The sequence below is a fragment of the Desmodus rotundus genome, chromosome 11 (genome assembly GCF_022682495.2).
Source record: "Desmodus rotundus isolate HL8 chromosome 11, HLdesRot8A.1, whole genome shotgun sequence".
NCBI classification, from domain to species: domain Eukaryota; kingdom Metazoa; phylum Chordata; class Mammalia; order Chiroptera; family Phyllostomidae; genus Desmodus; species Desmodus rotundus.
In genome coordinates this window covers 33,220,039-33,228,210 of record NC_071397.1, presented here as the reverse complement: position 1 = coordinate 33,228,210, position 8,172 = coordinate 33,220,039, and the positions used below count along the sequence as shown (strand labels likewise).

Sequence of the window (8,172 nt, the reverse complement as noted above, 5' to 3'; positions counted from 1 at the left end):
AGAATAGATGGGAAGTATGATAGTTTGCGACAGGATTTGTCTGGGTGTGGTATCAACTGGTGTTCTTTTCTCCTGTGATACAGCCAATCTTCCCTGGTGCTGAAATTCCCAGACAGGGGGTTTCTGACAATTGAGTTCCTTCTGGATGATCTGTTTTTAGGTAGAAAAGGCGGATTTAGAGAGACCCTCTCTCTGCTCTTTCTGTTTCTCAAGTGCCTGCAGCTCAAAATTATCAAAACCAAAGCAGCATATTTTGGGGTGGTTTGTCCTGAAATCCTACAGTCATGTTTTGGGACGACATACTCATATTCTGCTACCCTTGAGGACCATAAGATATAAGGGGCAGTCCTCCGGGGAAAGCTTTCCTCCTTGGTGAAAAGAGATTCTGGAGGAGAAAGGCTTCCCCTGCAGCTTCTGGGTGCAGTTGTGTGAGCAGCTGATGCCTGGCATCGACGAGACGACAGAAACCAACTCCTGACGTGGCAGAGGGGAAAGATGGCAGATCACCAGTTGCATCTTCATTTTGCTGCTGAATTCACCATCTTGGAACTGCCGGGTACTGGGCTTCATGCTAGATAATAAATGTTCTTAATGTTTAAATTCCTCTTAGTGAAATTTTCTATTATTTAGAGCCCAAAACACAATTGATACACTTGAGATAATGTTGCTTCCAAGGAATGAGTGATTTAAAAAAAAATTAAATCCCTTAGAGTGTCTCTCAAGGGGTACCTGCTTGCAAAAGTCACAAAGGGAGAATGAGCTCTTAATAAAAGCAGGGACTATTTTGTTTTTCTCCCTTCTCAGGACATGGCTTTAGCAAGTAGAAGTAAATTCATGAATCAATCTTCTGTTCCTTTTGTTTCTGCAAATTTTCTTGTGTAGAAAATGATTTGGAATCCAAAAGTGAAGTATGAAATCCTATGTCAGATAGCTACTTTTAGGTTTTGGTAATCAAAAGTTGTCAGGTGTTGAAATAAAGTCCTTCCCTGTCTGATTTTAACATTCCAGGATGGAGTGGTTATGGGCTGAATTATGTCTCTCCCAAATTCATATGTTGAAGTGCTACCCCCTAGTACCTCAGGATGTGACTGAGTTTTGGAAATAGGGCCTTAAAGAGGTAATTAAGTTAAAGTGGGGTTGTTAGGGTGGGCCCTAATCCGATATTCTTGGTGTCCTTATAAATAAAGGAGATGGGAAGCCAGCCAATGAATCTGCTTACCTGAATGTGTTTCAGCAGAAATGTAGACAAAGCTGGTGATAGTAAAGCCTTGTTACGAGCACTAAAGACAATGAACTCACTAAGGTCCCTGAAAATGGCTATAGGAAAAGGAGGGAAAGCGAAAAGGGGATTGGGATATGGAGGGAGACAGCACCACACAGGTGCATGCACACAGAGACGACCATGTGAACACAGTGAGAAGGCAGCCATCTGCAAGCCAAGGAGAGAGGCCTCAAGAGAAACCAAACCTGTCAACACTTGTGTCTTGGGCTTCTAGCCATTAGAACTGTGAGAACATAAATAAATTTCTGTTATTTAAGTCATCCAGTCTGCAGTATTTTGTTATGGAAGCCCTAACAAACTAATATAACAGATATGGGACATTTGACTACTGGTGGTGTAGTTCTTTCATCCCTTTATCTCATCACTAATAAATGAAGGGGTGAAAAAATTGCAACTCAAGAGAAATTTCCAAATAATTTAAAGTACTATGTTATATCCACTTGTTTTGAAGGACATAATTTTTTTATTCATAGGTAATCAGCTTCATCACCCTGGCACTGTATGTTGAATAGATGTTTACAAATTATGGTTTGAAGGTGGCATTAGATTATTGGGCTTCCAATTTTCCCACAGGTCTCAATCTAACCTTGGAAAGAATAAGGAACTTGGAAAAGAAGGGGATTGTGGTGAGAGAAGGATTATTCAGAGAAGGAGACCTTGGAGCCACTCTTGTGATAATGAGGTCTTTGGAAGGAAAAAAGACTACAGTTCGAGTTACTGATTTTAGACTGTGCTTAGCTGTGAGACAAAGATATCAGAAACATTGCTGACACTTTTTACTTATTAGTGGATAAGGAAACACTTGAAAGATTTTATTTCTGCTGAGAGTGCCCAAAAGACAAATTAGTATCTTAAAGAACACGATCCAACTTCTATTGGATCGACTCCTTTTTAAGGTTGTTTGGAGACAAACTGTTTTCCTTTGTATAATAATTCAGGTGATCAATCTTTGGCCTATTTATAAATTCATTTCTCAGAATAGTTTGTCCCTTAAAAAATTGCAATGCTGGTTTCTATTTAATTTTCTAAAAAATTTAAAACTAATGGAAATGTCCTCCCCAGTATTTATTTGTTATTACAGTGCAAGTAATGGAAATATGTGGTTATTCCTCTTCCCCCAGGGCATTTTGATGCTATGGAAATTACCCAGGATGTTTTCTAATAAAATAAAGTAATAGATCAACAATTTTATCTATGTTTTCTCAGGTCTGTCTTGCAAAATTAGCCATCCGGAAATATCTACCAAAATAGAACACTATATATACAACAAAATGGTGATTCTTGAACTGTCATTCACAGCAAAACATACACAGAAAGCTGTAATTTAAAAGTACTTTCTCACCCACTTTTCAGTGACATTCTTGGATATAAAAGCCTGAATTTATAAAAGAAAGCCAATTCTCTTTGATATATTGTTATGCAAATTTGGGAAAGGCTACTGGATAAAAACTGGAAAAGGCAACTAGTTTTGTTTTGTTACCAAGAATGCAGCCAATTTGCTAAAGTGCCTGATTATAATAAATTAATGATCCACAATTGGAAAATAAACACACAGACAGAACTTTTTATTTGGAAAGTTATGGCACTGTCACAAACAGGAATACAGATTTTAACCTTTGCAAATGAAGAAGGAATTCACTCAAAAAGCTGCAGTGAATAGAGGCAGAACCAAAGGGGCATATTTCACAGACAACCTGCCATAGAAGCTTTAAGGAAGGCCTAAGAGATGGAATTTAAAGGAATAAAAATATTTTAAAAAGAAAACACAACTCTACCAAAGACTTTTTTCCCATTTTATAAATATATTTTTGAATGCTATTTGCTTTTGTATAGCGCTATTCTGCCAAATTCACGTCCTTCTTTTTAACTAGCTTACACATCTCTGTGAGGGGTCGGGGTGGAGCAAAGATTAGACTAAATAATCTCTCTTGTAGCTACAAGGTTTCATGGCTTCATGACAAAGAAACCATGACCTTAGCAGCCAATATTTGTCTAGCACTTGCTGTGTGCTAGGAACTGTCCTTAGTGCTTGGTAAAGTAGTCTGCAATGCTCCAGGGTTTATACTGGGTTAAAAACATGGCTCCAGCTCAGAGGAAATTTTTGATAACTAAATTTTAGAGTTCATGTTTTAACTAGAAATGTCTTGTCTCTAGGGCCCTGGTAATCTGAGGGATAAGAGGATCTCATCTTTGATTCAGGGACTTCTGATTATTCTATGGTACCCATTCTTTCCATTTCTAGAAGTTGGCACTTCACTGCTTGGAATAAAGACTACGTTTCTCATCATCCCTTCTAGCAGGGTATGGCCATGTGACTAAATTCTGGCCAATGGGATAGAAATAGGAGTACTGTGGGATAACGTGCAGGAACCCGCTTTATGAGATGGATGTGTATGCTTTAGTTAGATTATTAGATTGTACTGTTTTTGTTTGTGTCTTTGAGAAGGGACTTTTGTACCATGAAGTAACACATTATGCTAAGTGATTTTTGTGTGTCCCATAATTATACAGTATGACAACCAACCAGATTTTTGTGTGGTTGATTTTTTTTAAAAGTGAAAACGATAGGAAGAAGAAAGCTGAAGTCAAGCTATTAAATGAACAAATTGAAGTAAACAGGACATGACGTAGTAAAGTGGTACATATCAGAAATGGAACAGTAAAGTCTGTGTTTATCTTTGAGTCACTGAAGAATTGATGGGTCACTATGCTAAAGCAAAGAATGCATGTTCTTAATATGTAACTGTTCTGTTTATTTATGAACTCAGTTTTCTGAAATCTCAAGATCATCTGTACTTCCTTAGAAAGAACAACTCACATTTTAATATGTCTCACTGCCATGAAATTTATTTTCTGGTACATTGTCTACACTCTCTCCTATTCATTGTGTTACTCATTTCGGCAATTTTCAAAACTACAGCTGATCCATGAAAACTTTCTCTCTCTCTCATTGTACTTTTTACTTCCTTTTGTAAGAATTTTCTTCTCTCTTATCTTGCTGACTAACACTGACAGCATCCTGGCTCAGCTCAGGTACCTCTCTGGGAGTTCATCCTTTCCAGAAATCTGATTTAGATGCTCCATTGTGTGCTCCAGCCTGCAGTGCACGTCTCCACTAATGCACCTAGTACTCAGTGTAGTGTCTTTGCTTGCCTCTCTCCGCTCCACTGTGCTATAGGCTCCTTAAAGTCATGAACTAGGTCTTTCATCTCTTTATTTCTAGAGAGCAGCAAAGTGCCTCTCATAGCAATACAATAAATTCTTTTTTTAAACATATTTTTCTCAGGTCTGAGATCAAAATAATCTCAAGCTCACTTTTCTTTAATACATTTTTAAAGTTAAATTTATTGAGGAGCAACTCATGTAATAAAATTAACAATTATAGTTTGATGAATTTGGGCAAATGTGTAGAGTCCTGTAATCATACCACAGTAATGATACAGAACATTTCCATCACCCCCGAAGTTCCGTTTCTTCTTTGCAGCCAATCTCCTACCCCATCACTAGCCCCTGGAGACCAGCGCTCTAGTTCCTGTCCATCTCGTTTTGCCAGTGCTGTACTGTCATATAGATGGAATCGCATGTAGCACATACTCCTTTCTGTCTGACCTTTTCTGCTGAGCGTATGAGTCTGAGATCCATTCATGTTGCACATATCGGTAGTTTATTCCTATTCATGTCTCAGTAGTGCCCATTATATGCATGGTCTGAAAGTGTTTATCCATTTGACGGACAGTGTAGTCATTTTCAGTTTTTGACTTACGGATAATGCTGCTATAAACATTTGCCTACAGGTCCTTATATGAACATATATTTTCATTTTCCTGGGTAAATATACAGCATTGGGATTTCTGGGTTGTATGGTAGGTGTGTGTTTAACTTCATGATAAAATTCTTGCCTTTTCCAAAGCAACTGTACCAATTTACAGTCTACCAGCAGTATATGCATTTTTCAGTTTACTAGTGCTTTTAAAATGACTATCATAAGTATACTTGTACTAGGTTTTTGGTTTTGTAGTTGTCAGGTATTACTAAGTTACTAAAGAAAAAAACAACATGTAAAAATAAATGATAGATGTGTTGAAGTCCAGCTTTTTTTGGATGGTGGAGTAGAAAAATGTTGAATAAGATCCATTTCTCCCCAAATAATTCCTCCATTGTTTTAGCTCACAATACTTGACATTCCCTCTTTGTAGTGTCATTGCCTGCCCTGCTTATTCAATACTTTGTTAGAATAAAAAGTCCCCAGGAAACTGATCTGATAGGATCGCTCCATCAAGGTTTATCAGGACCATTTTGCAAAGGTCTAGCTAAGAGGTAGGTTGGGGAAGCCATTAGGAGAATGATGAGTCTGAATCCGGGGACTAGCAAAAGACGGGAAGAATGGACTGCCACGACTAGGGAGAGACACAGCAAATGACCAACAACCGGGCTGGAAGGAGCCTTGAGCAAGAAGCTGGTTACTCCTCTGCCAGCTGTGGCAGTAGATCTGGACTTGAGAACTAGCAACGCCAATTTCTAGTCATGTGGCTTTAAGCAGACCGTATAACCTCCTATTTAAACATCAGCTTTTTTTCATCTGGGATGCTGAGGAAATGACTTTAGCTCCACCTGTGTCAGAATGATTGTCATGGGCATTGCATTGAAATACATTGTTAAGTACAATTTATACTTCATGAATGTCTCTTTTTATTTGGACAATTTTTTAAACTGCTTTTCTGCTGTTTAACAGTCTTCTGTTAATCTTCCTTTGACTTTTACTCTATACTTACCATACCAGTGGTGACCCCTCTCAGATTCATTTAATCTCTTTTCCTGCCCCTTTAACACATTCTACTTATTTTAGCGTAGGTGATCTGTGGCGCTTTCATAAATCTCTCAGACCCAGGGAACCGAATTCTGAGGTTTTAGATGTGCCTGGGATATACCATTGCTTCAGGCTGTGATATGTCAACAAATACTTAAATTGCGTTTCAATGAACTCAAAGTGGGATCCAAGGTAATCTGAGAGCTAGAAGGAGCCTTCCTAATTTCTGAGGGGATATAGTTATCCTTCTGTGGCTTTTCTGTTGTCTCTAAGACAAGCACAAGCATCTTTTTACAAGAGAAGGTCAGTCATAGTTATTTGTAAAATGCCTATATTTTCCTGGAAATTTTCCTGTATTTCCTTTCTATTTATAACTGCATTTATTTGCCTTCTTTGTGTTCCAGCATAATGTTTGTTTATAAAAAACATGTCATGTAGTCCTTTCAGTGTCCTCTATGATAGGAAAGATGAAATGAAATTTTAATGCAGTAAATGACTCGCTAGGGAAAACACATGTCTCTGCAATGATATCATCGGATGGAGATTCCATGGCCCATTGTTCTCTGGGGACCCGCTATTTCCATAAGCCATCTAGCCCACAGGATGGTTTTTCTTTCAAGTAAAACCATCTCAAAATTATGCTAAGTGTGAGGGCCAGGAGTTAAGAGGAGGTGAGAGTTCTGAAGACAACAGTGCAAAGGAGATTCTTTTGTGCTTGGCAGCTAGTTCTCCAGACTGAATAGAATGAGTCAAAGTTTCAATTAAAATCTTGCTAAATCTGATGTCAGTTACCAGCACTATCTGACACCTTGGATGGGGCTTAGCTGTGTTTTAGCTAGCGATTGCTCAGCACAGATATCCCCAGAAAGTGGATATTTACCACTGGATTGCTAGCTATCAGTAGTAGAGTCTGCTGGTCAACCTCCATTATCCCTTCTCTCCTTCCGTAATAATGGAACCTTGCAGTCCTAGAGGGCCACATGTGTGGCCAGAAGAAACTACACTGTCAAGCCACCTTTGCAGTTACATGTGCCCATGTGACTACATTCTGGCCAATGAGATAGAATCACAATCATTAAAAAGCAGCTCATGGGAACCTTCCTCAGAAGATGACAGAGATCACCATGTGACCAACTCCCTCCATCTTTTTGTTTGTCCTTCACCTTTCCTTTCTGGAGAAAATTTTTATGTCATGTCTTAAGCTGGAGCAACCAACTTGGACCATGTGGTACCTTGTAATAGAGGCCACATCTGTGGGGTAATGAGATGGGAGGAGCCTGGGTGTCTGAGGGCTCCATGAAACAAAGCCACTGTATCAGCTGTGGGCTACCCACCTCCTGACTTTCATGAGTGTTTGAGTTCCTGTTATTTCTGTTCTCTGTTCCTCCCAGCAGAGCACTTCTGATGTTGTTGGCTGTCAGTTGTAAGCACTTTTAGGAGAGGGGTGATTAAAAGAGGGTGTGGCAATGTTCTCATGGAATCCCAGAGGTGGTCTTTGGAAGAGAGTAGACTCTGACGTGGGACGGGAGGCTGCTGCGCTGGCCCTTTCCTTTCACCTGCCCTCGGAACACATGGACACCGCTCTGGTGCTGCTTTAGTATCTACAGCAAGTAGACACTGGAGCTACCTCCCCATCTTGCATCCTCTAGAGCTGGAATCAATGGCCCCAAGGCATCTGGTCTCCTTATTAGCAGCTCTGTCAGCTGTGCTGGTAAGGGCTGGGTGGGCCCGGTACTTATAGTTGCATATGTCACTGCTTATCTGTGGCAAGTTCTGTTTTGCTTTAATTTTAAAAGATGGCGGGTGCAGATATGTTGTGATAGGTGGCAGCCTTCCACTGCTTTAGTCCAATCTCATTTTTGAGACAGTGAGGCAATGAGTCCCAACATGTTTTGCAAAATTAATGACAGACAAGCCCAGAAATAGGGTGCCTAGAATAATGGAAAGAAGACCAACCAGGCAGCTGGTACCCGGATTCTAGTCCTGGCACCACTGATAGAAACAGGACATCAAGCAAGCTCCTTAACAGCTCTGTTCTCAGATTTTATAAATGAACAATTAGGAAGTGGGTTACCTGATTTCT

The 8,172-nt window shown here is 39.5% G+C and overlaps 1 non-coding gene across 1 annotated transcript; it reads left to right on the top strand.

Moving 5' to 3' along the window:
* Positions 1 to 1,195: 1,195 nt before the first annotated feature.
* LOC112319390 (small nucleolar RNA SNORA33) lies at positions 1,196 to 1,325 on the top strand. The gene has a single exon (XR_002976333.2). It is a non-coding gene; the product is annotated as a small nucleolar RNA SNORA33 (small nucleolar RNA).
* Positions 1,326 to 8,172: the final 6,847 nt, after the last annotated feature.